This window comes from Cervus elaphus, chromosome 22 (genome assembly GCF_910594005.1).
Source record: "Cervus elaphus chromosome 22, mCerEla1.1, whole genome shotgun sequence".
In the NCBI taxonomy this organism is placed as follows: domain Eukaryota; kingdom Metazoa; phylum Chordata; class Mammalia; order Artiodactyla; family Cervidae; genus Cervus; species Cervus elaphus.
In genome coordinates, this window is record NC_057836.1 from 42,477,635 (window position 1) to 42,493,035 (window position 15,401).

General features: G+C 38.3%; 1 protein-coding gene across 1 annotated transcript in view; it reads right to left on the bottom strand.

Moving 5' to 3' along the window:
• The window catches only part of SYT10 (synaptotagmin 10), a 112,414-nt gene that overhangs the window by 56,505 nt on the left and 40,508 nt on the right, over positions 1 to 15,401 (bottom strand). The window lies entirely within an intron of this gene.

The following is a 15,401-nucleotide window of genomic DNA, read 5'->3' on the forward strand; positions in this document are numbered from 1 at the left end:
ATCTCCTTGCTATTCAAGGAACTCGCAAGAATCTTCTCCAGCACTACAATTTGAAAGCATTAATTTTCTTCAGTGCTCAGCCTTTTTATGGTCCAACTTTCATACCTGTACATGACTATTGGAAAAACCATATCTTTGAGTATAGGGACTTTGTCAGCAAAGTGATGTCTCTGCTTTTAAATATGCTGTCTAGGTTTGTCATAGCTTTTCTTCCAAGGAGCAAACATCTTTGAATTTCATGATGGCAGTCACAATCCACAGAGATTTTGGAGCCCAAGAAAATAAAGTATGTCTCTGTTTCGATGTTTTCCCCATTTATTTGTCATGAAGTGATGGGACCAGATGTCATGATCCTAGTTTTATAAATGTTGAGTTTTAAGTCCACATTTTTGCTCTCCTCTTTCACCTTCATCGAGGCCCTTTAGTTCCATTTAGCTTTCTGCCATTAGGGTGGTGTCATCTACATATCTGAGGTTATTGATATTTCTCCCCAAAACCTTGATTCCAACTTGTATTTCATCCAGCCTGGCATTTCACATCAGGTACTCTGCATGTGGTTCTAACTGTTGCTTCCTGGCCTGCATACAAGTTGTTCAGGAGGTAGGTAAGGTGGTCTTTTATTCTCATTTATTTAAGAATTTTCCACAATTTGTTGTGATCCACGCAGTGCAAGGCTTTATTATAGTCAGTGAAGGAGAAGTAGATGTGTTCCTGGAATTTGCTTGCATTTTCTATGATCCAATGGATGTGGGCAATTTGATCTTTCTTTCCTCTGCCTTTTCTAAATACAGCTTGACCATGTGGAAGTTCTCAGTTTACATATTGTTGAAGCCTCAGTTTAGTTCAGTCACTCAGTCATGTCCAATCCTTTGCAACTCCATGATCCACAGCAAGCCAGGCCTCCCTGTCCATCACCAACTCCCAGAGTCCACACAAAACATGTTCATTGAGTCAGTGATGCCATCCAACCATCTCATCTTCTGTCGTTCCCTTCTCCTCCTGCCCTCAATCTTTCCTAGCATCAGGGTCTTTTCAAATGAGTCAGCTCTTCACATCAAGTGGCCAAAGTATTGGAGTTTCAGCTTCAACATCAGTCCTTCCAATGAACACCCAGGACTGATCTCCTTTAGGATGGACTGGTTGAGTCTCCTAGCAGTTCAACGGACTCTCAAGAGTCTTCTCCAACACCACAGTTCAAAAACATCAATTCTTTGGCGCTCAGCTTGCTTTACAGTCCAACTCTCACATCCACACATGACCACTGGAAAAACCATAGCCTTGACTAGATGGATCTTTGTTGGCAAAGTAATGTCTCTGCTTTTTAATATGCCATCTAGGTTGGCCATAACTTTCCTTCCAAGGAGTAAGCGTCTTTTAATTTCATGGCTGCAATCACCATCTGCAGTGATTTTGGAGCTCAGAAAAATAAAGTCAGCCACTGTTTCCAATGTTTCCCCATCTACTTCCCATGAAGTGATGGGACCAGATGCCATGATCTTAATTTTCTGAATATTGAGCTTTAACCTAACTTTTTCACTCTCCTCTTTCACTTTCATCAAGAGGCGCTTTAGTTCTTCACATTCTGCCATAAGGGTGGTGTCATCTGCATATCTGAGGTTATTGATATTTCTCCTGGCAATCTTGATTCCAGCTTGTGCTTCCTCCAGTCCAGCATTTCTCATGATGTCGTCTGCATATAAGTTAAATAAGCAGGGTGACAATATACAGCCTTGATGGACTCCTTTTCCAACAGAACCAGTTGTTCCATGTCCAGTTCTAACTGTTGCTTCCTTACCTGCATACAGGTTTCTCAAGAGGCAGGTCAGGTGGTCTGATGTTCCCATCTCCTTCAGAATTTTCCACAGTTTATTGTGATCCACACAGTCAAAGGCTTTGGCATAGTCAATAAAGCAGAAATAGACATTTTTCTGGAACTCTCTTGCTTTTTCGATGATCCAATGGATGTTGGCAATTTGATCTCTGGTTCGTCTGTCTTTTCTAAAACCAGCTTGAATATTGGGAAGTTCATCGTTCACGTATTGCTGAAGCCTGGCTTGGGGAATTTTAAGCATTGCTTTACTAGTGTGTCAGATGAGTACAATTGTGCAGTAGTTTGAACATTCTTTGGCATTGCCTTTCTTTGGGATTGAAATGAAAGCTGACCTTTTCCAGTTCTGTGGCCACTGCTGAGTTTTCCAAATTTGCTGACATATAAAGTGCAGCAGTTTCACAGCATCATCTTTCAGGATTTGAAACAGCTCAACTGGAATTCTATCATCTCCACTAGCTTTGTTTGCAGTGATGCTTCCTAAGGTCCACTTGACTTCACATTCCAGGATGTCTGGCTCTAGGTGAGTGATCACACCTTCGTGATTATCTGGATCATCAAGATCTTTTTTGTACAGTTCTTCTGTGTATTCTTGTCAACTCTACTTAATATCTTCTGCTTCTGTTAGGTCCCTACCATTTCTGTCCTTTATTGAGCCCATCTTTGCCTGAAATGTTCCCTTGGTATCTCTAACTTTCTTGAAGAGATCTCTAGTCTTTCCCATTCTGTTGTTTTCCTCTATTTCTTTGCATTGATCGCTGAGGAAGGCTTTCTTACCTCTCCTTGCTGTTCTTTGGAACTCTGCATTCAAATGGGTATATTCTTTCCCTTTCTCCTTTGCTTTTCACTTCCCTTCTTTTCACAGCTATTTGTAAGGCCTCCTCAGACAGCCATTTTGCTTTTCTGCATTTCTTTCTCTTGGGGATGGTCTTGATTCCTGTCTCATGTACAATGTTATGAACTGCCTTTCTTAGTTCATCATGCACTCTGTCTATCAGATCTAGTCCCTTAAATCTATTTCTCACTTCCACTGTATAGCCATAAGGGATTTGATTTAGGTCATACCTGAATGGTCTAGTGGTTTTCCCTACTTTCTTCAATTTAAGTCTGAATTTGGCAATAAGGAGTTCATGATCTGAGCCACAGTCAGCTCCCAGTCTTATTTTTGCTGACTGTAGAGAGCTTCTCCATCTTTGGGTGCAAAGAATATAATCAATCTGATTTCAGTGTCAACCATCTGGTGATGTCCATGTGTAGAGTCTTCTCTTGTGTTGTTGGAAGAGGGTGTTTGCTATGACCAGTGTGTTCTCTTGGCAAAACTCTCTTAGCTTTTGTCCTGCTTCATTCTGTACTCAAGACCAAATTTGCCCTGTTACTCCAGGTGTTTCTTGACTTTGTACTTTTGCATTCCAGTCCCCTATAATGAAAAGGACATCTTTTTTGGGTGTTAGTTATAGAAGGTCTTGTAGGTCTTCATAGAACTGTTCAACTTCAGCTTCTTCAGCATTACTGGTCGGGGCATAGGCTTGGATTACCATGATATTGAACGGTTTGCCTTGGAAACGAACAGAGATCATTCTGTCGTTTTTGAGATTGCACCCAAGTACTGCATTTCAGACTCTTTTGTTGACTATGATGGCAACTCCATTTCTTCCAAGGGATTCCTGCCCACAGTAGTAGATATAATGGTCATCTGAGTTAAATTCATCCATTCCAGTCCATCTTAGTTCGCTCATTCCTAGAATGTTGATGTTCACTCTTGTCATCTCCTGTTTGACCACTTCCAATTTGCCTTGATTCATGGACCTAATACTCCAGGTTCCTATGCAATATTGCTCTTTACAGCATCAAACCTTGCTTCTATCACCAGTCCCATCACCAACTGGGTGTTGTTTTTGCTTTGTCTCCATCCCTTCATTCTTTATGGTTTTATTTCTCCACTGATCTCCAGTAGCATATTGGGCATCTACTGACCTGGGTAATTCTTTTTTCAGTGTCCTATCTTTTTGCCTTTTCATACTGTTGCTTGAAGGATTTTGAGCATTACTTTGCTAGCATGTGAAATGATCCCGATTGTGCAATAGGTCCTTTCTTTATTCAATTCAATTCCATTGCTAATCATTAGAGTCACTCTCATGCGTATATTCTCAATTTTCTTGCTACTCTCTATCTTCTTCGTGGTAGGGCAAAACCACAGTCCTAGTTGAATTCAACTTTCCACCATTTCTACACCTGTACATGTATAAGTGAATAAGCTAAATAAAAATATAAACAGCTTTCAATGTTCATTTTAAATTCATGACTAAATTCCTCATTAGACCCTAACACTGAACAGCAAAACATACTCACTCTCAATTTCCACCTTCTCATTTAATCAAACTTGTATCACCATCCTTATTCCCAATCTCACTTCCCATTTCACTAACTTCCCATTTCACTATGTGGCCTTAATTCCCATTTCACTAATGAAGTTGCAGCAAAGAGCAGAAACCTTCCATCTTAACTCTGTTATCAGTATCTGTAAACATATATATATATATACACATTATTCTAGCTTTCTGATTGCTAAAAGATTAATCATCCATGCTGCTCAGTTCAGATTAATTGCTCAGTCATGTCCAACTCTTTGCGACCCCATGGACTGCAGAACACCAGGTTTCCCTATCCATAACCAACTCCTGGAGCTTGCTCAAACTCATGTTCATTGAGTTGGTGATCCCATCCAACCATCTCATCCTCTGTGTTCCTTCTCCTACTGCCTTCAATCTTTCCCAGCATCAGGGTCTTTTCCAATGAGTCAGTTCTTCACATAAGTTGGCCAAAGTATTGAAGTTTCAGTTTCACCATCAGTCCTTCCAATAAATATTCAGGACTGATTTCCTTTAGGCTTGACTGGTTGGATCTCCTTGCAGTCCAAGGGACTCTCAAGAGTCTTCACCAACACCACAGTTCAAAAGTATCATGTCGTCGGCACTCAGCTTTCTTTATAATCCAACTCTCACATCCAAATGTGTCTACTTGAAAAACCATAGCCTTGACTAGACGAACCTTTGTCAGTAAAGTAATGTCTCTGTTTTTTAATAAACTGTCTAGGCTGGTCATAGCTTTTCTTCCTGCAGTCACCATTTGCAGTGATTTTGTAGCCAAAGAAAATAAAGTCTGACACTGTTTCCATTGTTTCTCTATCTTTGCCATGAAGTGATGGGACCAGATGTCATGATCTTAGTTTTCTGAATGTTGAGCTTTAAATCAGCTTTTTCACTCTCCTCTTTCACTTTCATCAAGAGGCTCTTTAGCTCTTCACTTTCTGCCATAAGGGTGGTGTCATCTGTGTATCTGAGGTTATTGATATTTCTACCAGAAATCTTGATTCTAGCTTGTGCTTCATCAGCCCGGTATGTCACATGATGTACTCTGCATAGAAGTTAAATAAGCAGGGTGACAAAATGCAACCTTGACGTATTCCTTTCCTGATTTGTAACCAGTCTGTTGTTCCATGTCTGGTTCCAACTCTTTATTCTTGCCCTGCATGCAGATTTCTCAGGAGGCAGATAAGGTTGCTGCTTTTTTGATGATACAATGGGTGTTGGCAATTTGCTCTCTGGTTCCTCTGCTTTTTCGAAATCCAGATTGAACATTGGGAAGTTCATAGTTCATGTTCTGTTGAAGCCTGACTTGGAGAATTTTGTGCATTACTTTGCTAGCGTGAGAGATGAGTGCAATTGTGCAGTAGTTTGAACTTTCTTTGGCATTGTCCTTCTTTGGGGTTGGAATGAAAGCTGACCTTTTCCAGTCCTGTGGCCACTGCTGAGTTTTCTCAATTTGCTGGCATATGGAGTGCAGTATTTAACAGCATATCTTTTAGGATTTGAAATATTTCAACTGGTATTCAATCACCTCCACTAGCTTTGTTCATAGTGATGCTTCCTAAGGCCCACTTGACATTCCAGAATGTCTGGCTCTAGGTGAGTGATCATACCCATGCTGTTATCTAAAGCCAGTTTGTCCACTTGTATACTAATTCCCATTTTCTATCATGTCATTTTAAAGACTGTTCCTCTTTGATTCCAGCATTATTAATGCCTCTTTACCAGATTATTGCCATCAGCACAAGAGGATACTGTTATATCTGCTATCTTAAAGGAATTTTCCAAACAACCCACTTCCTCTGTCTGTACTGCTGTTTAACATGTTTGCAGCCACACTCCTTGAAAGAGTTGAGGATAGTTCGTGCACTATCCAATTTATTTCTTTCCATTCTATGTAAACACATGTTAATTAGAATTTCACACACCAATTCTGACATAATTGCTCTTGAAAATGTCCACAGTATCTCCTCCACATTACTAAACCCAGCTTAATACATGGTTTTTTACCTACTCTCTTCACTTGGCTTTCAGATTGTACTCTCCTGGTTTTCCTTCTACTTTACTAGTCTTTACTTCTTAGTCTACTGTGTTTTTCCTGATGACTTAATATTGAAGTACTTTGGGGATTCATCCCTTGATTTTTCTTTCTTATATACACTCACCCCTTTGATAATATTATCCCCTGAGTTTGAACATCAGCTCTATATGGATTCCAAATTTAAGTATGTATCACAAATTTCTCTAGAGTTCCAGAGTCATTATCTGGTTGCCCATTCAATTTTGCAACTAAGATTTCAAACAAAATCCTTAAACAAAACAGTTCCATATTTCCTATTCTTGGCTCTCAGACTCACTCCATTCTCAGTCTCATCTTTATCAATTTTATATTTCCAGATGCTCAGGTCAGAACATTGCAGTCAGTCTTGACTTCCTCTTCTTACTCATATGCCCAAGCTAATGTGTCATATTCTGTTTGTTCTATCTTCAAAGTATGGTCTGAATCCAGCCAGAAGATGTATATATAGTTTGCTGAGTTTAGCCACTGCTGAGCAAACTGCAAACTCAGCTGCGACAACAGGACTGGAAAAGGTCAGTTTTCATTCCAATTCAAAGAAAGGCAATGCCAAAGAATGTTCAAACTATTGCACATTTGCACTCATCTCACACGCTACCAAAGTAATGCACAAAATTCTCCAATCCAGGTTTCAACAGAACATGAACTGTGATCTTCCAGATGGTCAAGAAATATTTCAAAAAAGCAGAGGAATCAGAGATCAAATCACCAACATCTGTCAGAACATCAAAAAAGCAAGAGAGTTCCAGAAAAACATCTACTTCTGCTTTATTGAGTATGCCAAAGCATTTGACTGTATGGATCACAACAAACTGTGGAAAATTCTTCAAGAGATGGGGATACCAGACCACCTTACTGGCCTCCTGAGAAGTCTGCATGCAGGTCAAGAAGCAACATTTGGAATTGGACATGAAACAACAGACTGGTTCCAAATCAGGAAAGGAGTACATAAAGGTTGCATATTGTCACCCTCCTTATTTAACTTATATGCAGAGTACATCATGAAAAATGCCAGACTGGATGAAGCACAAGCTGGAATCAAGATTGTAGGGAGAAATATCAATAGCCTCAGATACGCAGACAACACCACCCTTATGGCAGAAAGAGAAGAACTATAGAGCCTCTTGATGAAGTGAAAGAGGAGAGTGAAAAAGCTGACTTAAAACTCAACATTCAGAAAACTAGGCTCATGGCCTCTGGTCCCATCACTGCATGGCAAAGATGGGGAAACAATGGAAACAGTGTCAGACTTTATTTTCTTTGGCTACAAAATCACTGCAAATGGTGACTGCAGCCATGACATTAAAAGACAGTTGCTCTTTGGAATAAAAGCTATGACCAACCTAGACAGTATGTTAAAAAACAGAGACATTACTTTGCTGACAAAGGTCCATCTAGTCAAAGCTATTGTTTCTCCAGTAGTCATGTATAGATGTGAGTGTTGGATTATAAACAAAGCTGAGTGCCAACGACATGATGCTTTTGAACTGTGGTGTTGGTGAAGACTCTTGAGAGTCCCTTGGACTGCAAGGAGATCCAACCAGTCAAGCCTAAAGGAAATCAGTCCTGAATATTTATTGGAAGGACTGATGTTGAAGCTGAAACTCCAATACTTTGGCCATCCTATGTGAAGAATTGACTCATTGCAAAAGACCCTGATGCTGGGAAAGATTGAAGGCAGGAGGAGAAGGGGATGACAGAGGATGAGATGATTGCTTGGCATCACCGACTCAATGGACATGTGTTTGAGCAAGGCCTGGGAGTTGGTGATAGACAGGGAAGTCTGGAGTGCTGCAGTCCATGGGGTCACAGAATCGGACACAACTGAGTGACTGAACTGAACTGAATACACACACACACATGTGCGCACGTGTGCATGTGCACATACTGTTGTTGGTGTTGTTTAGTTGCTAAGTCCATGGACTTTTGCAACCCCATGGACTGTAGCCCTCAGGCTCCTCTGTCCATGGGAATGTCCAGGCAAAAATGGAAGAAGACTGGAGTGGGTTGCCATTTCCTACTCCAGGTTATGTTCCTGACCCAGGGATCAAACTCAAGACTCCAGCATTGGCAGATGGATTCTCTACCCCTGAGCCATTGGGGAAGTCCTGCTCTATAAATATTGTTGAATAAAAAAGTTAAAATTTTTCCCTGAAAACTTTAGCTATATGACTAGCAATCCAATAATAATAAAAGCTGTTTGGAGAGAAAAACTGCTTTTCTTCTCAATTATACAATATAATGGTTAAAATTAATTTGAGTAACATCTTTATTCTGTTCAAGGAAACTTGTTCTTTAATAGAAGTTAATAAAAATGAATGCTGGTATTCAGAAAATACTTGTCCTTTGACCTTTTATCATGTTAAAAAATGTTTATAAATCAAAATAAGAGATGATAAGCAATTTCTTTTGATGTATCATATATTTAAAGGAATGCATATGAAGTAATTAGATTGGGGAATTTTTCTTTTTTTTTTTTTTTTTTTTTGTAGATTGGGGAATTTTTCTTGGTAGTTTTTTATCTACAAATAAAGTTCTGAGAACATAATATTTTATATTAAAAGAATGGCACAATACAAAAGCCTAAATTAAAAAAAAATAATAATCTTACAATAACATCTTGTCAGAATAATAAAACCAAGAATATTTTGTTTGGTATTGCTACATCCTGTATAAGGTCTTTTGACCTTATAATTATGTATTTTAGCTTTAACTTTCTATGCTCAACATGTCATTTAGGCTGTCCCTTAATTTTAAGTATGTTGATGTCTATCATGAGCCTCTCTCCTAGTGAGCTCAGCTAGGATTTGAAGAAAAATGTTAAAATCCCTCAAATGAATTTACCTACCACTCTGGGGCCCTCCTTCTGTACCTTCACAACTCCTTGAGCATACTGCAAAGAGTGTATTGAAATATCCTACCTTCAGATTTATCTACCAATCCCCAACCCTTCTACTAGTATTCTTTATAATAGCAGAAAATAAGTTTTATTAATCTTTTCATGAATTTCATAATAATCACAAGCTGGGATTCAGGAAATATCTGTTGGAGTTTGTATGAAATGATTACTAAAAGATCTTATGACTAATAAAAGTCAACTTCCCAAGAATTACTTATACTATGAATAAGAGTGCCTAACCAATTTATGTGCTGCGCTGTGCTTAGTCACTCAGTCACATCTGACTCTTTGCAACCCCACTGACTGTAGCCCCCAGGCTCCTCTATCCATAGCAATTCTCCAGGCAAGAATACTGGAGTGGGTTGCCATGCTCTCCTCCAGAAGATCTTCCCAACCCAGGGACTGAACTGAGGTCTCCCTCATTGCAGGCAGATTCTTTACCTTCTGAGCCACCAGGGAAGCCCAAGAATCCTGGAGTGGGTACCAATCCCTTCTCCAGAAGATCTTCCTGACCCAGGAATCAAACCAGAGTCTCCTGCATTACAATCAGATTCTTTACCAGCTGAGCTACCAGGGAAGCCCTAACCAATTTATAATCGGTGCTTATAAAGAGGAGATAATATTTATCAGTGTTTTTAAGCAAAATCTCCTAGTTTTTATACCTTATAAGGTTTTATCTCTGACCTTGGTTCAAAGAGCCACTCCATTTCAAAAGTTAGATTATATACCAAAAGCATATGTTTCCTAAAGGAGATTATTTAACCAACCACTTCAAGCATCTGTACAGTATATTTTATGAATTATTATTTCAAGGAGCTAGATATGGCTTATTTAGCTTATATGAAGAGCACTTCATGCAAAATACTGGGCTGGAAGAATCACAAGTTGGAATCGAGACTGCCAGGAGAAATACCAATAACCTCAGATATGCATATGACGCTACCCTAATGGCAGAAAGCAAAGAGGAACTAAAGAATCTCTTGATGAAGGTGAAAGAGGAGAGTGAAAAAACTGGCTTAAAACTCAACACTCAAAAAACAAAGATCATGGTATCCAGTCCCATTGTGTGTGCTTGAGAAGTTGCTTCAGTTGTGTCTGACTCTTTGCAACCCTCTTTGCAGCCCGCCTGGCTCTTGGGTCCATGGGATTCTCCAGGCAAGAATACTGGAGTGGGTTGTCATTTCCTTCTCCAGAGGATCTTCCTAACCCAGGGATTGAACCCCGGTCTCCTTCATTGCAGATGGATTCTTTACCACTGAGCATGACAAATAGGTGGGGAAAAAGCAGAAACAATGACAGACTTAATTTTATTTGGCTCCAAAATCACTGCAGATGGTGACTGCACCCATGAAGTTCAAAGATGCTTGCTCCTTTGAAGAAAAGCTTTGACAAACCTAGACTGCGTATTTAAAAGTAGAGACATCACCTTGTTGACAACGGTTTGTATAGTCAAAGCTGTGATTTCTCCAGGAGTCATATATGGGTATAAGAGTTAGACCATAAAGGAGGCTGAGCACCAAAGAATTGATGCTTTTAGAACTATGGTGCTGGAGAAGACTCTTGAGGGTCCTTTGAACAGCAAGGCTATCAAACCAATTAGAAAGTAAATCCAGCCTGAATTTTCATTGGAAGGACTGATGCTGAAACTGAAGCTTCCTCCCATATTTTGACACCTGATTCCAAAGAGCTGACTTATTGAAAAAGACTCTGATGCTGGGAAATGTTGAGGGCAGGAGGAGAAGGGGGTGACAGACAATGAAATAGTTGGATGGCGTCATCAATTCAATGGACATGAGTTTGAGTAAACTCCGTGAGATAGTGAAGGACAGGGAAGTCTGATGTGCTTCAGTCCATGGAGTCACAAAGGGTTGAGCACACTGAGTGAGTGAACAACAACAGATTTGAGGTTCTCCTATAGTTCTGGTCGTGATATCCTAGCTAGTTAAATATCTTCTAAATTCTTCATTTGTGTAACATCTTGTTTCCCACTCTGTTCAGTATCTTGGGATGAAAATTGCAACTTTTGCTATATTTTGAGAAGGATTTCATTTTTAAAAAGTCTCTTAAAGAAAACTATGAAATCAGTTTTATATATTTTTTAAATATTTTTACATAATTTATTTCTGAGTGTTCTTTCTAACTTTATTTGTGATGACTTTAAGAATTGCTTTTCTAAGAAACCATGGCTAATGTAAATGCATCAGTACATATAAGTCAATGATTTCTTTAATTATTTTCAGTAGGTACTTAGAATCCTCTCTAACAGTGATTAACCAACATAATTTCTCATCCTCAACAAATTATTTTGCCACTTACAGTTCACCTCATTTCACAATAGTAATGAATGCACAGAAAATTGTTCCTTATACTAATCCTAGGGAGTTGACCTAGGTTTAGCCATCATTAATCTCCTCTGAATATTAGCACTTATTATCTCACCAGCTGATGATGTCCTTAACAGAGCAAAGTGGAGAGATAATCAATCAAAATCATTCACTTGATGCTTATTATGCACTTACCCAGTGATGGAAATTGGATCTCCCCTGGTGACTCAGATGGTAAAGATCCACCTGCAATGCAGGAGTCCTGAGTTCAGTCACCGGGTTGGGAAGATCCTCTGGAGAAGGGAATGGATACCCACTCCAGTATACTTTCCTGAAGAACTCCACAAACAGAGGAGCCTGGCAGGCTACAGTCCATGGGGTCATAGAGAGTCAGACATGATTGAGCAACTAACACTCTCAGTGTTTTTCAATGATGGGAAAAAGAGCACATTAAAGTAGGTTATATACACACTGGTTCTCTGAAAATTTATCCTATTAGATATATTAATCAGCTAGAGATTAACATCAAGACAATAAACAATTGCTAGACTGTAGATATGACTTTAAAGGACAATAACTGATAATTGGATAGAAAAAGATTTATTTCCTTAAAGATCTTATAGTGAATAAAAGAGTTTTTCATTCTAGATAAGGGAGACGAGCACAGAAGAATACAGTTGAGATCTACAGGAGGATGATAAAAAGACCAAGCATCTTTCTAACTGATAACCATGAAAGACCCATTTGGATAGATAAGATGAAGTCATCAAATTCACGTACTGATTTTTTAAATTCAACAAATATATCCTGAATTTCTACAGTGCTTTGTCTAGGTGTCAAGAGCAATGCAGAATTGATATCAGCAGGTTTTCTGCCTAAGAAGGCAGAGCTATATGTGTGGGGAAATATGGACCTAAAACATTAAAATGGCAGCTTGACATCATCAGACATCAAAACATCAAACATCAAAAGTTTGAATGTCAAGCTTTTAGTCTAGGATTGGAATAGACTTGGAATGATAGAAGTGTCACAATATTTTTTATTAAATTTTAGATTCTTCCTTTATAACTTTTCTCAGTTTTCCTTTTGTTGTTGTTTGCAACTTCCTGATTTTTATCATGCCTGAACTACTATATTACTTTCAAAATAGATGTCTTTTTCTACAGCCTGTCCTACAAACTGTTGTCAAATTAATTTTACTAAACACAGCTCTTTAACCAAGAGACTTCTGACACAAATATTTTTGACAGGACAGACCTTGAACATTTTGTCCCTTCTCAGGGATTTCAAGCCCTTCTCAGACTTTAAATCCAACTGATTTTATCTTCAATTATTCCTCAGTTGACCTCTATTTTCTGATCAAGGTAACTTACCTGATGTTTTCATAGCAAGATTTCCTACTCTGTGTCTTTCCATATAAAATGTTTCCATATGGAATGCATACCCTCTTCAAATTGCCATTTATGTGAATTTCTAGTTTCCTTTGGCCTCAGATCCATGCCTCAGCTGGTAATGATTTTTCTGTTCTCTTAAATCCACATTTTCCACCACACAGTATGTGCTTGTAATTTTGAGTATTGTGATTTCTTATGTTTCTTATCTTTCTGCATTATGTTGTGGATGTTTTTTTCAGTTCCCTAGAGTTGCAGATCAGACAGAGTATGCAGAATACCCTAACTATACTTAAAAGTTATATCTACTGACTATATCTATTAATAAGACTACTGGATGAATGAAAAAGCAATCAAGATAACCTGCTGTATAGCAGGTCCTTGTTTGTAACATCTTTGATTGTGAAAAAAAAAATATCTCCTTGGCTGTAACACTAAAAATGTGTTCCATCAATCTGGATAAATGTGAGTTCTAATATTCACCAGCTGCATTTCTTTAGGAAATTTTTAAAATCTCTCTGGGTTTCAGTTAACTCACAAGTAATAGGGATAATTAATAATATTAACTTCATACAGGCTGGCAGAGGATTAGCAGGAAGGATGCTGGCATGGTGATTAAACTGCAAGCACTCAAAAATGATATTTCATTTTCTTCCTTCCCCAACCATTCATAAACAAGGAAATTCAAACAGGCCAATGATATCAAACTTATAGAAAAACTATGAATCTGTATTATACTTTTTCTCTTGAAAAAATATGAGACATACATACAATGCCATCTTTATGTTTTTTGGATTAATAGAAAAAAGGATTTTTTTCTGATTTGATTTCATATAATTACTGAGAAATTCCTGGAGTATGAAATGACAACCCACTCTAGTATTCCATGGACAATTCCATGGAATATTCCATGGACAGGAGCCTCATTGGCTTCAGTTCATGGGGTCACAAAGAGTCAGATATGACTGGGTGACTGACTGACTGAAAAATTTAGTGCTAAAATGACGTGTTTTCACTCTTTGCTGTATTTTATTTTTAGACAGCAATTCTGCATCCAAAACCAATTCTTCAAACTTGTGTTCTCAGTATGTATTCTTTCATTCTCCCCAGAAGTGAAGTGAAGTCGCTCAGTCGTGTCCAACTCTTTGTGACCCCATGGACTGTAGCCTACCAGGAACCTCAGTCCATGGGATTTTCCAGGCAAGAATACTGGAGTGGGTTGCCATTTCCTTCTCCAGGGGGATCTTCCTGACCCAGGGATCGAATCCGGGTCTCCCGCATTGTAGGCAGACGCTTTACTGTCTGAGCTACCAGGGAAGCTAGTGATAATTGGATAAGTTGTCTGTTTACATTCAACAGATAATATTTTGGAGATAGTGTTTTATTATTCTGAGGTTTTAAAAAAAAAATTGAGCAAAGAAAGGCAAGTTTTTCTTATTGTACATCCTCAGTCATTCAGTTGTGTCTAACTCTTTGCAACCCCATGGACTGCAACCTGCCAGGCTACTCTGTCCATGGAATTTTCCAGGCAAGAACACTGGAGTGGGTTGTCATTTCATCCTCCAAGACATTTTCCTGACCCAGGGTATAAACCCACGACTTCTGTGTCTCCTGCATTGGTAGGCAGATTATCACCTGAGAAGCCCAAATTATCTTCATTAATTGAGTGTCCTTACGTGGGGTGCACTTATCCACTAAAAGATTTGAATAATTCTGAACACTAAGTTGATATATAGTCACAGAGAGTATCAATATTTTTTAAAAATATCTTGTAGATTAATTGAATATTTTTACCTTGAAATTTCTGAGTATGTTAAGGCTTTATTAAATATCATATTTGGCCACAGTTTGAAGTTTTGATAGTAATGATAATCAAATAACCACATGAAATAATTTTAAAGCATTTTTCCTATAAATATAAAGAAGAAGCATATGGAATAATTATTTTAGAGTTAACTATCCATGGATAAATTTAAATTAATGCATACTGGATCATAAAAGTGAATGAATGCAGGGCTCAGGAAAACCTGTCAACACGAAGCACATCTAGGTTATAAAATTTAAATAGCTTGAAAAGTATAACACTTCCATCCATCCTTCTTACCCCAAAGTTCCTCATCCCTGAAGTAACAATTATTCTTACTTATCTCACTGGATTTTATCTCAGAAAGAAGATGGTTTATTTATAGATACAATCCTTTTTTAAAATTTTACAAAAGATATATTGAATATTCTTTCAATCCTAGTAGCAAACATGACCCTTGTTGTTTTTCAACTTGATAGATTTCCAAATCCACAAAAAGTATGTCATGTCAGAAAGCATGAATGCATCTTTGATTTAGAGAGATAGGAAGGCAATTTTAGGAAGTCAATTGTTTAGCAGAAAACATCACTTACCCCCATGCTTTTTACCGTGTCCCTAGGGTAAAACTAGTTGTTACATCTGGGAATCAGAGAAACACTGCTACTATTAGACTGTTATTATCAGAAACAGTGCTACTATTACAATAACATGT